Source organism: Vombatus ursinus, unplaced genomic scaffold (genome assembly GCF_900497805.2).
Source record: "Vombatus ursinus unplaced genomic scaffold, bare-nosed wombat genome assembly UNPS02014769.1, whole genome shotgun sequence".
NCBI lineage: Eukaryota > Metazoa > Chordata > Mammalia > Diprotodontia > Vombatidae > Vombatus > Vombatus ursinus.
This window is the reverse complement of record NW_020954547.1, coordinates 697,170-716,416: the sequence shown is the minus strand read 5'-3', so window position 1 is coordinate 716,416 and position 19,247 is coordinate 697,170.

Sequence of the window (19,247 nt, the reverse complement as noted above, 5' to 3'; positions counted from 1 at the left end):
CTCTCTCTCTCTCTCTCTCTCTCTCTCTCTCACACACACACACACACACACACACACACACCACCCCATACTCTCAAAGTTTGTTCTTTTTAACAAAACCTTTTAGCTTGAAAATGTCATGGTCTTTTGAAGACTTCGATTAAACGCAAAGAAAATAGCAGCAAATTTCTCTTTAAAAATACTTTTAAAAAATATATTTCCTTATCCATTTCGCTCCCATCTTTTCAGTATTCAACATGACTTTTCAAATCTCTGCCTTTCTTTCAATCCCTCCCCTGTCTTCTGACTTTTCCCCCATTGTGAGGGTCTCCTTTTCTTCTCCCATTCTTTTTCCCTCTGATTTCCTTAGCTAACCTGCTCTCCTTTCTGCCTATGCAGCTACTACTCTGCCCCCTCTTTAGCCAAGCTTTTCTCCTCTCTCTTCTGCCTGGATAGCTTCCTTTAAAGGCTTGATTTCTAAGGAACTAGACTGAGGAAAAAGGAGGAGGGAGAGAGAAGACATTTTTAAATGGCTACTAAGTGGTAGCTGGGATGCTCTATCTCTGTGCTGATATATTGTAGCCTGTTTGTGGCATGCTTAGAATTTCTTATCAAGAGAGTGTAAAAGCCCTTATAGAATCATTTCTAAAACCTACTGAAAAATCCACATAGGCTAGTATAAATGAGTGGCAGTTAACAACCAATTCTCACATTAGGAGGTAAATTAGCATTTAAATAATCTATACATCCAGGAGGACCTTAGTCTTACAGACTTTACTCATATTTGGAGGACCCCAGCACTTGTCAGGTTAAACACCTCACATTAAATCAATGTAGCAAAACTCACCTTGGGATCTAATAACCTCTCTAAAATGATAGGGGAGGAGCTCCCCATGAAAGAATTGTAAAAGTGAAATCTGCTTTCCACTTTACCTACTTCCCTTCGATTCAACAAGAAAATTGGCCCAGTCAGTTGTGTTTTCTGACGTGGCCAATCCAGAGTCTCTTGTCTTAATTGCAATCTAATATTCATCCTACTCAGAAATACCTGGTGAATGACTGGGTGAGAAATTGTGTGAGAAAGACAAAAACAAGGCATGTTGAGGGGTAGAGACTGAACAGAGAACTGAAGACAAGGAGCAAAGAGAGAGGAGAAAGATGTATGTGAAGCCAGAATGCTGCCCATAGTTTCACTGAACTCTTGCCACTACTAACAATGTGCTTTCCCTCAAGCAAGCCTCGGAGACTCCAGGATTCATCCAATGTTGAGGCACTGTGTCATCTAATAGGCAGGCCATTAACATCCTGTTGAGCCTACACCTTTCAGCATCATACCAATAAGATCACACAGGAAGCTAGGATGAATGACCTCATATTCTCCTGGGACTCAAAGGTGGCAGGATGTGGTTTTAGGATATTGGTGATAATGGTATTTGTTGCTTGATCCTAATTCCTTGTTATTGACCTTGTTTTCTAAGTGAATGTCCTTTTGATTTTCTATGAAGTCACATAATTAATTCTTCCTAGAAAGGAAGGGAGTGTTCAAAAGGAAGTATTGGATCATGAACAGTGGAGTTAAATCAGTGGTGAATCCAAACAGGTTTTAGGAACTTGAATGTAGCAGTAAGATGCTACATACCTTTTTTTGACTTTTTAAAAATCGTTTTATACATTGCTTAGTATCATGTCTCAGCCATAGTTACTATCATCCTGGCATTAGAAATGCTTAGCCTCTATCTAGAAGCCAATTTTAAGTAATAAACACTTCATGATTAATTTATTGATTGAATGGATGTAATAAGATGAAATTCAGTAGGGATAAATGCAAAGTCTTGTATAGGATATGAGAAAGAAAAGGAAACTGAGGCCCCAAAAGAGGAAGTGAGTTGCCCAAGGTCATACAGATAGCAAATGGAAGGAGGGATTAAAGCTAAGGTTCCCTGACTCCAAATCTAGACTCCTTCCCACTGCTCTTTTTTCTTTATATGCTTTGGGGTTGCTGTTTTATTGTGTTTCAAAGTGAGTGAAAAGCTTCCTTTGCTCTTTCGTATTTCCTGGACATGTCTAATAATTTATAGAGCATTTTAAAGGCTTTCAAAGATACATGCATATATATGTGTGTATGTACATGTATATAAATATATATGTATACATCTCATTTGATGCTCATAACAATTGTGTGACATACATAGTATTATTGGTCTCATTCTACAGAAGAGGAAACAGACTCAGAAAGGTTCTTTTTTTGTTATTAATAGCTTCATGTTCACACAGCTAACATGTCAAACATAGGATTCAAATCCGAAGTTATCATGATACCAGCATACTTTCTATTACACTGTACTGCCCATGAGTTATCTGCTTGCCTTCCTTCTATTGTAGGGAAGGATAAGTTATTTAGCCAATAAATGATTAATAAGAACTGGATTTCAAAAACTTGTTCTTTTTTTTTTTAACCTAATGGATCTGTACTGTAGCTCTGCCCCATAGACACTACCCTTTGAACTCTTACCTTTCCATTGAAATGAAGGACAAGATGATTAGTTCCTGATTGATCTAGTATACTAATTCTGAGAGGAGGCAGTTCTGATTTCCCTTGAGGACAAGAAAACCCAGTCTACCTGGCAGGTTTTCTATATTACAGCCAGACAGAGAAGGGGCATTCTTGGATTGAATCAGAATGGGGCTAAAGCTAAATTTAGATAAGGATCCCTAGATTGTGGCAGGCAGCATGAAATGGTGGATAGGGAACTGGACCTGGATTTGGGGGGCTTGGGCTTCTAATTCAACCTCAGACATTTACTCACTACAGGATATTGGGCAAGTCTCTGTAGCTCAGTTTCTTCATCTGCAAAATGGTTTCTAGATGGTCTCAAAGATCTCTTTCAGAGGATCAAGGGAACAAGTAGAAGGAAGTTGTCTCCGCATATAGAGTGTGAGCTCCTTGTGGGCACGGACTGTCTTTTTATTAATTGTATCCCCAGTCCTTAGTACAGTGCCTGGCACATAGTAGGTGCTTAACACATGTTGATTGGATTGGATTCGATTGTCTTGATGAGAAGAAGAGCCAAATTTCCATCAGAAATTTGAAGACAGGAGAAATGAGAGAGACAGCAATATTCAGGGATTTTTGCGTTGTTGATTTGGGATTATAGATTTAAGGAGATAATAGAGTTCATATGGCTTCTATTTACACAATAGTTTGTTATTTATTTATTTATCCACTTATTCATTCATTCATTCATTCATTTATTTATTTATTTATTTAATGTTTGGCCTTTATTTGTATCCTGAGTACTTAGCAAAGTGCCTGGAATATAGTAGGCATTTAATAAATGCTATTTGACTGATTGACAAAAAAAATTAGAAATCCTCTATGGAGATGATAATAATAGCATTTATATAGTGCTTTGAGGTTTACTAAGGGCTTTACATGTTATCTTATTTGGTCCTTATAGCACCCCTGTGAAATAGGTGCTATTATTATCTCCATTTTACAAATGAGGAGATTGAGGCTGAGACAGCTTAAAGAACTTGCCCAGGTCACAAAGCTGATAAGCGTTTCAGGCAAAATTTGAACTCAGGTCTTCCTTAGACTCTAAGACCAACACTCTCCCCATCATACCACTTAGTTCCTTAAGAGGGAAAAGAAAGTAGGAAGAAGGTAAGGATAGGTGGTGTAGGTGGCTTGGAAAGAGGAAAAACGACAATGATTTTTTTTCTTCCTAAGGGAAGGGGAGTGATGGGTAATTAGAGATTCACATGGACCTTCTCCATCCAACCAGAAATCAAGAAGGCTTAGGAACCTAGAATGTCAAGCCAATAGTTACTGAACTAGTCTTAGAGATGTAAGAGGTTTTAATATTACTTCAGATGAAAGACCCAGAGCTAAAGGGGAAAGTCACAGAAATATAGTGTAAGGGAGTTAGTCTTTCACAGACTTAATCACAGAAAAGGGGCTGGGCAGGATCCTTTATGAGATGTGAACTACTCCTTTGAATGAATAAGAAAGAAAGCAATGAGACAAGCTGAAGAGTGATAGGCCATACTTCTTTGTGACCTCTAAAAGTCAGTTTACTCAGTCCAGGAAACAGGGCAAGTTGAAGACAAATAGAGCTGGAGAAATGAAAGCTGTAAGAAGCCACATGTAGCTGAGAGGATGTATAGGCAGAGGTAAAATCTTAGAAAGAAAAGGCCCAGGTCTCTGGGACAGAGATGCTGGGCCAATCAGGTATGAGGGTTTCGTATACCAAAACTGTTTTGCTTAAAATTTTCCACACTACAAAGCCCAAGGTGCTAATCTTAAATATCCTTTTTCCCCCATGAGCTCCTTCATAAGAACCTGAAGTCTTCTTTTCTGGTCACCAGAAAGTCTGTTTGCCTTTCCATGTTTAAAATATTTACTTTGTCTTTATAAACACTATTAAACACTGGGCATTTGCTAGTCAGATGTAATTATTAGGAATACAGTTAGAAGGAGTCAAATGACTGGTGGAAATATACTCAAAGAAGAGATAGAGATAAGTTTAATACTGATACTTTGTCAGAAGTACTTTTGTAAGTAGGAAAATTAAATGTATATAAGTTACAGGGTTCAAATTCAGCCTCTGGCATTGACTAACTATCTAACATTGGGATACCACCTGGCCCAGATGAGCCCACATCCTCTGCTCCCAGAACACCTCTTGGATATAATTTGATGAATGACTGTCAGTAATATTTGAAAGATTCAGGGAAGCTAGATCACTATTTCTTTACCTGGCACCTATGAGCTTTAAAAATATTTTGACAAATATATTTCAATATAATTTTGTTTCCTTGGTAATATTATGCATTTAATTTTATGCTTTTAAAAATATTTTTCTTAGAAAAGTATTTTTCTTAGAAGGGTACTATTGGTTTCATCAGGCTGCCAAAGGGGCCCATGATATAAAAAAAGCTTAAAGACTCAGACTAGACAACATGCTTTATGTCTCTGATCTTATGATCCTATTATTAAAATTTTCTCATTGGTTGATCCAGAACAATTTATTAGATGTTCACATTAAAAATTAGACACCACCATTGGCATCAAACAAGAAATTATATTCTGGATCAATTTTCTATTTCTTCTATTAGATTTTTAAACTGTCACTTGATTAATTAATCTTCCTTCTCCTTAATGTGCTTCCCTCTCCAAGGAGTAAATGTCAACAATCACCCTAATTTTGGGAAGAGAACTCCCCAGTCATGCTTGTCCAGAAAGAACTTGAGACTGCTGACAAGACTGTCTCCTTCCTTCCCTTCTCTTTTCATCTTCCATTCCCTTTGACTTGACTGTTGGTTTCTCCAACAGTCCACTCTCACTGCTGGATTACAACAATTAGTTCCATCTAAACCATTAACCTCCAGGGATTAGTACCTCTGCAGGACTGAATGGTTCCAGATTAGTCCCCAGGGGAGCCACTTGCCAGGCTAAGGAGCCACACACACACACACAAAAAAAAGATTTAAAGCTAAAACTTGGACTGAGCAATCAGTCTTTCCCAACTCACAGCTGCCGTGGCATGACCCAATTCCATACCCCATCCTACTTCTGCCTATTTTTGAGAGCCTAATCTGTCCGAGAGAGATGGTTTAATTTGTTTATGAAGAAATTTCCATTTTTCCCAGGTAGAGAATTAGAATAAGCCTTGAAACCCAGCAGCCCCTTTCTGCCCCTTGTAGTTTCCATCATGAATACCTAATGTTCAATTGCTCCTCCTGGCTTGTGGGGTGGTGGTGGAAAGAAAGAGAGAAAGGAGGCAACTGTCTTTTCATTCATGTGATCTGGGCACATGGCCAAGGAGAATGAAACAACTTGATGGGGAGCCAGGGTGCTTTGAGTAGCCCAAAATTCCAAATTGCAAAGCCCCCAGGCATGATTTGCCACAGGTTGAAATAACATGGAAACCAAGCAATAAGATGCCACGAAGTCAGCAATTTAAGTTTAAGGAAAGATAATAAAGGGAGACTTTCCCCCTAAGTATTGTACTCCTACCAGTTCAGTATCTCCTCAAATCTTACATCCCCTAAGATTGCTAAATAAAATGCCAAAGCAACAAAAAAAATCTGTTTCATTCTTCACCTGTTTCAAGCTTCAGCCAAGTTTCAGAAAGGTCTTAGTCATAAAATAATTTACATGAACCAGTTTTTTTTTAAACTGTGAACTTGCTCTAAAAATATTTTGATAACTATATGTCAATATAATTGGTTTCCTTTGTTATCCTATGTATTTTGTTTCATGCATTCAAAAATATTATTCTGAAAAGGGGTTCATAGGTTTTGCCAAATGGAACCATAATGCAAAAAAAAATTAAGGACCCCTGATATAATTGAAATTCAATGGATAGCAGGTTTAGAGATTTAGAGCTGCAAGTAACCTCAGAAGTCGTGTAGTTCAACCCCCTCATTTTACACATGAAGAAACTGAGTTACACAGATTCATACAGGTAGTAAAGTTTGGTTTAAAAAAAATTAACCAGTTTTGTTTCTAAAATGGGATCCAACAAATTAACGAAAATATTTCCTATAAAGGAATATTACTGTCCAATATCTATATTCCTTATACTAAAAAAAAAAACAAAAACAAAAACAAAAACACTTTTTTTTGGCTAAAGTTTGCTTTGTTTTTATACTATTCACATTTCTATTGCACATAATAATTTAATAATAGCTGGCATTTATAAAGTGTTTTAGGGTTTACAAAGTACTTAACGTACATGATATAATTTAATCATCTCTACAGTCCTGTGGCATAGATAGCTATTATCATTTACACTTTATAGATGAAGAAACTGAGGCTCAGAGAAGGTCCATGATCTGCCCCAGATCACTCTGCCACTAAGTCTCAGAGGCATTTGCATCTGGTTCTCATGAATCCAGAACATTTTTTTCTATACCATGCTATTAGTTTAGATTACATTAAAATAATATTTTCCCATGGAAGAGGAAACTTTAAGGTTTTCACGTCTTTGGGTTTGTTGGTGGGGGCGGTTGTCTTGTTTCGGATTTCAAAAAAAAATCCCATTTTCCATTTCCGTTGACAGAGCCACGGAACAATTTCTCAAAGTTAGAGTGTGAATCTGTGCTATGATCTGGATTGGAAGTGCCTATAGGATTGAACAATTCCTTTGGTGGGGGGGATGAGGAGGCAGCCCCTCAGAAGTCCCTTGTGTCCACGTGATATGGTCAGTCAGGAAGGATATTGTTTTCCTGGTACCTGCATTTGGAATGTGATGTAGAGTCTCCAAAGAGCTGCTAATCCCTCAGCTTGCTACACGATTCAGGTGACTTGTTTGGGAATAAATGATACCCCAAGAGGAAATCAGGGAAGGATTTCTAGGGATTATAAAATCATGGACAGAAAACCAAAAAGTTTAGGAGCATAGCTGGTGTTTACATCACTACTCCTGATTGAAGGTTTGGGGCTTTAGAAGATATGGAAAATGAAAAGCTGGTTAAGGTGATGTTGGAGAATAAGATTTCACTTTCTGGGTCATGGCTTATGATATAGGAATCATGGGCTCTTGGCCAAGGACAAAATGTTGATCTGATCAAAAGGGCTTTAAACTGAAATTGGAAGAGCGAAAAGAAAAGTGCCCAAGTATAATTACAAAATCAGAAACCATGGAGAGCAACAGGTATGACAGGAATATGAGTGACAGTGGAGGTGTCCAGAAATCCACAAGATGAAATACTTAGAAAGACAGAGCTTCATATATGAATGGCGTAAAGATAAACCAAATGACTATGACAACTTAAAACAAAGAAGTCAACAAAATCTCATGGATATCACTGAGACTTGGTAAAACGACAAGAATATGAAAGGGTGGCACATTAGCATCATATGTCAATATTATATCCACCTTTGTGGAAATCCACAAACCTGAGAGGAGCAGAGAGCAAGTAAGACAGCATTTGGACAATGCTAAAGGAAGGAGAAATAACTTTGAAAGTCTACCATGAAATGACTGGCCAGGTGGAATAAATGAATATCAAGTTACTAACACAATTCTAAAACTGACAGAGTCAACCTGAACTTGTGATTGAGTATATGCAGTATCTGCATATCTACTGGACTTACCTTTATGCTAAAAGCAGGCTATCTGATGAATTCTTAACTTGCTTTATTCATATAATTGATAATATAGAAGTACTTCTCTGACAAATAAAGAACTGGTAGATTAAGTGGAAATGACAGAAGTCTAAGAGGAAAGTGATCATACTATCACAGGGTTCATGAGAGTCAAAGAAGAATAATTCTGGGTACTTTGTGATGAGTACAGTAGACTTCAGGTGAGCAGATTTCAAAACCATTAGAAAACAAATAGGCATAATCTTCTGGCTTGAAATTTCAAAAGAGAGTTCAGTTCAAGAAGGATAGGAAAAAGAATGATATTGAGTAGGATGTAAGCTCCTTGTGGACAGGGACTGTTTCATTTTTGTCTGCATCCCTAGCACCTGTGATGTCTGAATTTTTTTTTTCTTCTTGGTCTAGGCCTGTGTAGACATTAACATGGGAAACTCCTTATGAGAAAACTCCCCCTACTAATGCAAATCATCAACTATGTTGACACTTAAGAGTTTTAAAGAGTTGTTTGGGATACTAAGAGGTTGATCAATCAAAAGAACGTACAGAATCTGCTGGTGAGTTGATTCTAGACAAAATTCTAGAAAATTTATTAAATAGATTATTTGTGACCCCTTGGAAAGGGAAGTAGCTATTTCAATGAGCTAGTATGAGTTAAGTAGGAAGACGTCATGTCAGACTAACTTCCCTTCATTTTGACAGAGCTGCTAAACCAGAAGATTGGGAGAATGCCTTAGAGATACATGGATTTTGGTAAACAGGAAGGTGTAAGTTGTATGATAGCACACTAAATTTGATTTGAAACAGATCGAATGATCAGATGTATAGATAAATGACATTAGCAAACGCACCTCTGAGAATCTCTGAGGCAGACATAATAGATACAATGCTGACTGAACTTGCAATCAGGAAGAGCTAAGTCCAAATCCCATCTCTAGCTATATGGCCATGGGCTATTAATTTAGTCTCTCTGAGACTCAGACAACTCTCAAAGACTTTAAGTTATAGGTGAGTTATTTTGTCTCACAAGTGGTGGAGATAGATTGAGAATTAAAAGATGGTGTCATCCTAGAAGGAGCTCTCAGGTGGAGTGCTGAAGGATTCTGTGGTTGGCTCTATTGTATTCCATCTTTCATATCACTGAATATAATGAAATCGTTTGGGGATTTCTTGGTTTCCTCATTTGTAAGATGAGGGGATTGGATTTGATGGTTTCTAAGGTCCCTCCTTGCTCTAAATCTATGATCCCATGACAAAAGGCATGCTCATCAAATTCACAGATGACTCAAAGTAAGGAAACATAGCTAATATTACCTAACCTAGGTTTGGCAATCTTCATGTGTGGGATAAATCTGGCCTGCTGCCTATTTTTGTAGAACTCAGAATAGAACAGTTTTTACATGTTTAATTAGTTGTGTCCTCAGGCTCAGCACAATGCTTTGCACATAGTGAAGTACTCAAGGCTTTTTCTTTTATTCAGACATTTATTCACTCATTCATTTGTTCATTCATGTGATGGGTGATGCTGAGTCTTTGCAGTTAACAGTGGTTCTCCCAATATAAAGCCGTAAGGATGACAAGGAACAGCACCCAGGACGTCAGGACCACAGCATAGATGATAACATTTCTCACATAGTCACCAATTCTCATCATGAATGTGGTCATCTGTAGTAAGGTATCTACATTATTATTATTCTCTTGGATTCAGCTTGGTATCAACTAGCATTGATAAGAAGAGTTGTACTATACCACCACCCACCTAGTGTTCCCTGAACCACCAACCAAAACCTACCCTTCTTTTGGAGCTCCATGGAGTATGTATGAATGGGAAGAAGGATATAAAACCTTTTTCTCTTTAGAAAGAATGCCTCTTCCCTAATTCTTCTATAGTCAAAAAGAAAGCTACCTCCTTATAGCTCCATTTCTTGGTCCTCTAAGCTCTCCACTGGGAACACATTGTCAATTAACCACTAGGTACTATACTGGCAGCAATGTGGAGGGGTCCTCTCAACTCCAGATTACATCAAGCAAAGGGCTACTATAGGACTGCCAAAACCCAATCAGCTGAGGGCCTGAGCACTCCCCCTACTATGTTGGGCCCTAAGCACTGCCACTTCTTCCCAGCCACCCCACCCCTGCCCCCATGCTGGACCAAGGGTTGTTTTTGTTTCCCTTTATGCAGGACCAAACCCTGCTGCTCTGTGCGGGGCCTGAGCCACACCCCCCTATACCAGGTCTGAGTGATGCCCCTCCCCCATCAAAGACTGATCCTGTAGGTGTCTCCCATGCCTGGGGCTGGGCACCACACCCTTGTTCTCTCAACATATTTTTTAAGGAAAAATTAGACTAGACTGTGTGAAGGGAGATAATCGCTCACACAAAAGGTGGATAAAGCTACAGATATTATTCTCATCTTATGTATGTAACAAGGAGTCCTAGGAACATACACAATATGCTCTGCTTGCTGGTAATCCTCAGGATGGAATGGTAAGCCTGGGTAGAATTGTGTGATAATATAGAATGGAGGGCCCTGGCTCTCCACTTAAGAACATATACACTATTCTGTGTCTTTCCCATTCTAGTACTGAGTACTAAAGAAAAGTCTTTTGATTGTCTGCTGAGTCAGAACCAAGTATGCATACAAGAAGCAATAACTAGCCAATTTGATCTCTCTCTTTCCTGGTGGTGATCAACTCAAGGACTGCTGAAAGCTTTAGGGTGGGGATGAGAGGTAGGCCAGCAGCCTCCCTTGCCCACCTGGACTGACATGAAACCATAAGCACAAGGTACAGCTGTTTTTCTGCCTTTCTTCTGCTTCATTTTTCCTATTCTTAGGGGAGTGGACATTGGGAATTAAATGAACTAGGCCATGACATCAAGAGGTTCAAAAGAACTGGAGTCTATACAATAGTTTATCATCATCTAAACCTGTTACTGATGCAACTCTGAGGAATAACCAGATGGACCGAGCTTAGCAGTGGATTGACTTGGAAGACCAGATGCCATGTCCTATAAACAAGAGAGTGATTCAGTCATTGGCTGTGCTGCATTTAGAAATGAACATAGCAGGGTTAATGTTTGGTAACAACCCCTTTAAGTTTGAACCCACTCTTCCCAGGGACCAAGGTGGTAGAGGGTATGTATGCTCTGATTAAGAAAGAGTGGATGATATTTTTGTACTTCGTCTATATCTAAGGTTTTCAATAAATATCCATTTGCAAAAGTTAATCAATGTTTTTTGAAGATATCAACTCACAAATGACATTGGGATAGTAATCAATGACATTTTTTATTAGGAAGAACACACCAGAACGGGGGGTTGAGCCAACAACATTAGAAAAACTCCATTTTCTCAGGAGTACCTCAAGAAATATGAGAGGGGAGATGTAGCCAGTCAAGCTTTGGGACCCAACATGCTAGCACAATATGGATTAGGTCCCACAGGGGTGGGAAACCTTCGGCCTCAAGGCCGATTAGGAGAATAGGTCCAGAGTCTAGCTAAATATATAAGGAAATTAAGGCTTGGAGAGGTTAAGGGATTTGCTTATGTCCATATAACTATTAAAGCTCAGAAGCTATACTCAGATCCAGGTCCCTCCTGACCTTAATAAGTCCAGTACAGTGGACACCATGCTGCCTCTCTTAGTAAGTTCAATTAAAGAATCAGACATGACAATGGCCAGATCTTGACAGGCTAGAGGAACCATAGGCCAGATTAAATGAAGGGCAATTGAAAGCCTTAGGTTTGAAAAATAAACAGCACATATGCATGATGGAGGACAGGTGATTGAAGTGTATAGAAGTTAACATGAAAAGGTCTTAGAAATTTTGATGAATGGCAAGTTCAATTTAAGGCATGGCAGTTCAAAGAGGTGATGTGATTTTAGGTTGTTTTAATAAAAGTACAGTGCCCAGAAAAGGGAGGTGATAGTCTGATGACAATTTCTGGAGTTTAGTGTTCAATGAAGGCTATATATGTGTGTATATGTGTATGTATATTTATGTGTTTGTGTGTATGTGTGTATGTATGTGTGTATGTATGTGTGTGTGTATATGTGTGTGTATGGAGGATATTCTGGGGTTTTGTTAGGCTGCTTTCTGGAAGGAAGTGGTTAAAATTCCCTCGAATTCAGAGGATCCTGACAGCATGGCTCTGCTCCATATTAATAGTTAAACGACATGTAGCACATGTAATCAGATGCTGACCTAGGTCCCTCAGGACAAAGAGCTTTCTTGCTTTTCAAGGTTAAAAAAAAGATTCTATTCCAATTTTAAATGGAATAAGTAAGAAGTATATACATATATCCCCTTGGAAGTCATCATATTCCACTAGCTTTTATTCTTCAAAAGAAAATTTCCAGGAGATGCATATAGCTGTTGGGTTATTTTAGGTCTTTTAAGAATGCCATTGCTGTACCTAAGGGCAACACCTGCCAATGTAGCAAAGGGCAACAGCTTAATTTGAGGCCAGGCAGCAGCCAGAGTAATTTCCTCATTCCAATTTCAATGCATATGCCATTTAGTGCCCTTTTCAGGATAATAAATTGATTTTGGTTTAAAAAAATTGAAGACATTTTACTTAGATTTTGCAAATACAGTTTACAACAATTAGCAGCCAGTGTAATTTTTAGAAAAAGGGTACTAGTTCAAAATATGTAACCTGCAAAGCCTATAATATGTATCCTAGCAGATGGAAAAGGATACAAAATCACATAGAGAAGAGAAGAAATGAAAAGGTTTTAATTTTCTTAATATTTTGTTGGGCAGAGCCAAAATGGCAGAGTGAGATGAGCATTTCTGCTCAGCTTTTCCAACCCTAAAAAATGAAGAAAAAAAAAGCTGTATCAAATCAAATTCTGAGTGGGATAATTAAAAAATGTCACAGAGACTAATTTTTCCAGCCCAGGGCAGCTTAGAAGGACAAAAATAGAGGTAGGTAAATACTGAGATGGAAGATGGGGGGGAGCACACTGTGGTGGAAGCAGTACCAGCTATAGGGTCTGGAGGTGGCAGTAGGGACAACAACAGCTATGGCACCAGAAGTACTCAACAGCTAAGGATGGTAAGGGTACTAAACACTTGGTCAGAAAAAAATGTTACAGGGGACCACTGTTCTAGCACTATGCTCACATCAGGGTATCATTTTACAGCTCCTTCACCCATTTACCCAATTCCAGGTAGTAGTTCCAAGGTGGAGAGGAGCAGTTACAGTCTGCATTCACAAGGAAGCAGAGGTACTAGCTGGGTAAGCACAAACCAGAGAACAGACCAAGAGGATAATGACCAGAACTTTCCCCAAATCACACTACCTTGGAAGAACCAAAAATCTACATGCCCCCATATCTAACAACAGAAGTTCAGGTGAGCCATCCTCCCCAGAGGTGAACAAAACCCAACTCTTAACATAAAGTCCAAAGTCAAGAAACAGTCTGGAAAAGCAAACATACAAACAAACAAAAAACCTGACCACAAAAAATCTTCTATAGTGACAGGGAAGTTCAAGACACAATCTCAGAAGAAGACAATGGCATGAAAACATGTATAAGCAAAGCCTTCAACAAAAATGCAGATGTGACACAAGCCTACCAAGAATTCCCAGAAGAGGTAAAGAAAGAAATACGAAAGAGCAAAAATGTATTTTAAAAATCAAATAAGAAATAAGAACAATGCAAAAAATTATGAAGAGAAAATTAACAGCTTCGTAAAAAGAGGTCACTGAAGACAATAACTCCTTAAAAATTAAAATTGGTCATGTGAAGCTAATGACTCCATGAGACATCAAGAAACCATAAAAGAGAGTCAAAAGAATGAAAAAAATAGAATAAAATGTGAAATATTTAATAGGAAAGACAACAAAGCTGGAAAATAAATTGAGAAGAGATAAGAATTATTAGACTACCTGAAAGCCATGATCAAAAAAGATCCTAGACATCATATCTCAAGAAATTATAAAGAAAAACTGACCAGATATCATAGAATCAGAAGGCAGGATAGAAATTGAGAAGAATCCACCAATCGCCTCCTGAAAAAAAATATTAAAATGAAAACTCCCAGGAATATTATAGCCAAATTCCAAAACTCTCATGTTAAGGAGAAATACTGCCCACAACCAGAAAGAAAAAATTCAAATACCCTGGAGTAACAGTCAGGATCACACAAAATTTAGCAGCTATCACTATAAAGGGAGGGAGTGCTTAGAATATGATATTCTAGAAGGCAAAGAAACTAGTATTACAACCAAGAATAAGCTACTCAGCAAAACTAAGTATGATCTTGCAAGAGGAAAAATGGATATTCAATGAAATAGAGAACTTCCATGCATTCTTGATAAGAAGACAAGAGCTGAATAGAAAATTTGACATTCAAACACAAGATTCAAGAGAAGCATAAAAGGCTAAAAAATTTTTTGTTGTGAGCTTTGAATTTAACCCATATACTCTTCCATCCTATCACACACCCAGCATGTTCATGGGCAAAGATACACACTATTCAGTATTTTGGATCTGGGTTCCTATTGCCCACAGAGCCTTCTTTTCTAGGGCAAATGACTGTAGTGTACTGCATTTCCTGCTTGATGACATCTGCAGGTTCCATTTTTTACAACCATAAGTATTTCACTTTGTGTTCATGCACTAACTAATCCTACATCAGGTATTGGGCAGTCATTTAGACAACAAAACCTTGAGAAATTGCTAACTTCCAAGTACTTCCAGCCCTTCTAAACTCCTCTTTAATATGGGAAACCCATTTACTTTCCCAAATACTAACATTCTCCTGAAGGTTTTATATGGCTGTGACTCATGGAATACCACAATTTCCAAAAAATCCAAATTGCAAGTGTCCCAAATGACATCAAAGGAGCATGATGAACATAAATGAATTGTAGCCTATTACCAATGATGGCTTTTATGTGAGAAGCAACATATGGATTGGTATTCAGGAAGTATATGATCAGAAAAGCAGGGGAGCAGTAAGGGTAAGGAATGAATAGCCCAAGTATTTCCCTGCTACCAAATTGATATAAAAAAAAAAAACCAACCAACCTAGTGCTCTTTCACTACATTGTGTAGATCTTCTGAAGAGAATTTGTGGCAGGCCATGAACAATAATCATAATTTAATTCAAGCCTCTAATAAATACCTACTATGTTCAAGGCACTAATAAAACAAACCTAAAAAAAAAAGATCTTTTCTCAAAGACCTTACATTGTACCATTACACTAAGGGATTCAGCATTACAAACAGACAATACAATATGATAAACGTTTACTAAGTGCCTACTTACTGCCAGAAACTGTGTTAAGGACCGAAAATAAGAAATTTTGAAGAGGGAAAGAATGCTAACAACTAGAGGGATAAGGAAAGTGTTCTCTTGAACCAGATATGATTCTGGTTCAAGTCTTGAAAAAAGGAAAGAATTCTAAAAAAGTGAAAGTGGGAAGGGGGTACATTCCAGAATGAGAAAGCATGGATGAATTGAAAGCCTTACCAATGGAAGAATTGCCCATACTAATGAAATCTCACATCTGCTGAAATGATTACATAAATGTACCTTGCTGTGTGTTTGGGATGCATTCTTGGCTCTAAAATCTGAAGAATAAGTCTCAGGTCCAAACTTTCAGGCATGCAGGAGGTAGTTCTGATTGTCATTCTCTCTCTCTATCTCTGCTTCTCTCTCTTTCTGTCTGTGTGTAAAGGCAATAACTAAGTAACCTAAATGGCATAATTTGAAGGATAATGAGATAATAATTGTACCATGCTTAGCACCATGCTTAAAACATAGTAGGCACTTAATAAATGTTTGTTTTATGAGTGAGCTCAGAATTCTCTGCCAACTGAAGAACACTGGACACTCTGGGCAGAGGAATATAATAAAAGAGAGAAGAAGGTACTGGATGGGAGAAAAAAGGATTCACAGAAAGGAGACCAAATTAAAACTTCACCTGTTTCAGATTTATATAGTGTCAGTTCTGTAGTCCTAATAGGTAGAGGAAGGCCAGTAAGGGAGGGAGGTAGAGGGAGGTCATATAATGGGAGATATCAGAACTTTGAATCTCTTTTCCTTTAATTTTAGAAAAATTTATTATTTTAGACCTTCTATCAAGTGAAAAAATTGGTAATTTTTTTAGCCCTGTAGACTAGAGAATTTCCTAGTTTTTCAAAATACTAGGAGATCATCACAGTTATTCCTGTAAGTGACAAACACCAGGCTAGGCATTGGGCTTCTCCAAGGGAGATATTAATGCTTTCCTGAACACTAGAAGATCAGGATCAGCATCTCCAGGGTCCCTCCAGCTCTCCTGTGGATTACTCTAACTCACATGGTCCAACTCAAATTGTCTTCCTGCTCTAAAGGTAACCACTAGAAAATAGGAGAAAGGGTTGGGGTGAGGCGGGAAGGAAAACCTTCAAAGTATTATGACCAGCTGATTTAGGGGAAATTAAGGGAGAAACTCCCGGTTTCTTCAACAATATTGATCACCATTTCTCTGTTGCCTCCTTCTCTATGTCTCTGTTTCCTGGCTCAATCACTGTCTCTCCCTGTCTCAGTCTCTCTGTCTCTGTCTCTCTCTATCTCTATCTCTGTCTCTGTCTCTGTCTCTCTCTGTCTCTCTCCTCTGTCTCTCTGTCTCTGTCTGTGTCTGTCTGTCTATCTCTCTCTCTCTCTGCCTTCACCTTCTTCAAAAACTCCATGTGCTGCTTCTTCTATGTCTGACATGATGTAGTTATGTGTTGAATCCAAACAATCTAGATGAGGTTGGCTCCTAACCAGAAATCATCCGAATCCTCACAGCCTCAGAAAACACCATATTCTAAATGGACATATTCCCTCCACAAAAGCAAGAATTAATAGAACTTATAATTGGACTCAGGTCTTCAAATACTTTATAATATACTGAAACTAAGATATGGATAGGGACTAAATGTGAGATTTCAGTAGTATAGGGAACTCTTGCATTAAGCAACTCCCTGTACCAATGCAGGTTCATACTTGCTCTGCAATTTATAGTCTTAGAGTGTTGCCTGGGGCACTCAGAGTGACTTGTCCAGGGTCTCACACATAGTATTATAAAAGACAGAGCTTGAACCTAGGTCTTCCTGGGCTTTCATGCCAGTCACCTATCAGTCCATATTGCCTTTAAAACCATACATACTAAAGGAAATTTAACACAAAGCACACTTTCCCATTTATGAACCAAAGACATGTTAAGGGAAGCCATCTAAATTCTCATCTCCCATGTAGTTGGTAAGAGGTTGGTAAAAATGTATTTTCCTGCCAACAGAATGCCCACAACTAAAACCTCTATAATTACTGAGTCCCTATTTGTCAGTCTGACTCCATGCTGAGGAAAAAGGTTTTGAGGCTTTAATCTTATTCCCTTTTCCCCTTCAGTTTAGCCTCTAATTGAATAATACATTTTATTGCACTGTTTTAGAGTAAGAAAAGGATGTGTGGTTTTTTTTAATGGAATGGCATATTATATCTATAAAAGGTCAATATTTGGCAATTGGGAAAATTCTCCCCCTTTGAAATATATTTCAAACAAGACATTTGATAGGACAATTGTGGGAATGGAGAAACTCCTTAGTAACATATGAGAGCTGTAGAAAAAAAAATGTCTGAACCATATGGCACTGCATTTTCTTCAGGAAAGCAAACCTCCTGGGACCAAACTCTTTGCTACTAATCACAGCAGTAATTAGTGATGATGTTGGTTAGTGCTTATGAACAAGGGCGCCATTTTAGCTGTGAGTGCACCATGACAATGTCTGCCCACCTCTTCCTTCTCTAGGTTCCAGAATTCCCCATCCTTGACACGACTGAATGAGTTTCTCAGATGTCTACAATCAGCCTAGTTTGGACATATTTGGCTACTGAGATCTGTGTGCACATTTTTGAGGATGAAAACTGAAAGTAATTTCTTTAGAGGAGAATGAAAGTCTTCCTTTAATTGTAGTTGGTTGGCTTAGAAGTAACACAGCTGAATTATCAGGGGAAATAAAGGAGGGGAAAGAGGGTGGTTTGTTGGATAAGAGAGAAGTTCTGAGGCAAGTTTGATTATGTAAATTATGATACCCAAATGAGCAGACAAATAAAATATTCAAGGCCTAACCTCATAGCATTCCTTATCATTGTTATTTAAATAGTGTCATAAATGTATACACATTCTTAAACTATGAGGGCAGTATCCACCCTAAAGGCTTTTATAATCCAAGATGTATATATTATTGTGTAAGAACGAATAAACATATGTTGTGGGCAGGTTGCTTTCAGCTGGAATGATCTCTCTCAGGGTCTATGGTGAAATTTCAGCAATTTCTTAAGGAAGGAGAGATAAGAAGGGGATTAATGTACAATAATTGGCAGGCTGTTCCAGGCCGACAGGCAGCATAAAATATGGAAGTCAATTAAGGATAACTAAAGAAAGAGAAAGCTGGTTTCTTCAGTAGAGATGACTGGAGGGAGCATGGAAAGGAGGTGGGGGAGGGGAGGAGAAGGGATGGAGAGAGAGGGTAAGAGCACTTTGGGAAAAAACCTGGAGGAGCTCCTAGCACCTTTCTGGGTATGGAGCTCCAATGAATGAAAAAGCTATTCTCTTGGTCACTTAGCTCTGTGAGAAGGCTGATGCCCTTTCCTAGTTTTGCATAAGAAAACTGCAGCCTAGAGAGGGTAAGTAATTTGCCCAAGGCAACACAGCAAGTGTGCACAAAAGTAGTTAATTCCTCCCTCTCAAGCCTCCCCCAGACCCTGGGGCCATGCTGTCTCTTAGTAACAAGTCCTGGAAATATAGCAACAAAAGTACCCCCTGTAGGACGGCCTTATTATCTGCTGAAGGAGACAGCTAGAAGATACCCAGGGTGGGCAAAATGACCGCAAGTAACAAGGGCCGAGTAAGCTTCTTTATGGAAAAAGTTTACATCCAAAACTTCAGAGGACAGCCCAGATTTTTTCTTCCTTCAGGAAATACAAACTTCTAACACTTTTGCAGCTTCAAATTTTAACTGAGTTAAACACGCTGTTTCGAAGTGGTCAGGAGGCATTTGTGGACAATATAAATGCTGAGTTTATCCAAGAGCTCAACTGTAACGTCAGCTAAAATCAATGCTATTCAGCACGCTAATAACCTGTATGAATGGAGATGTAGAAGCAATTAATT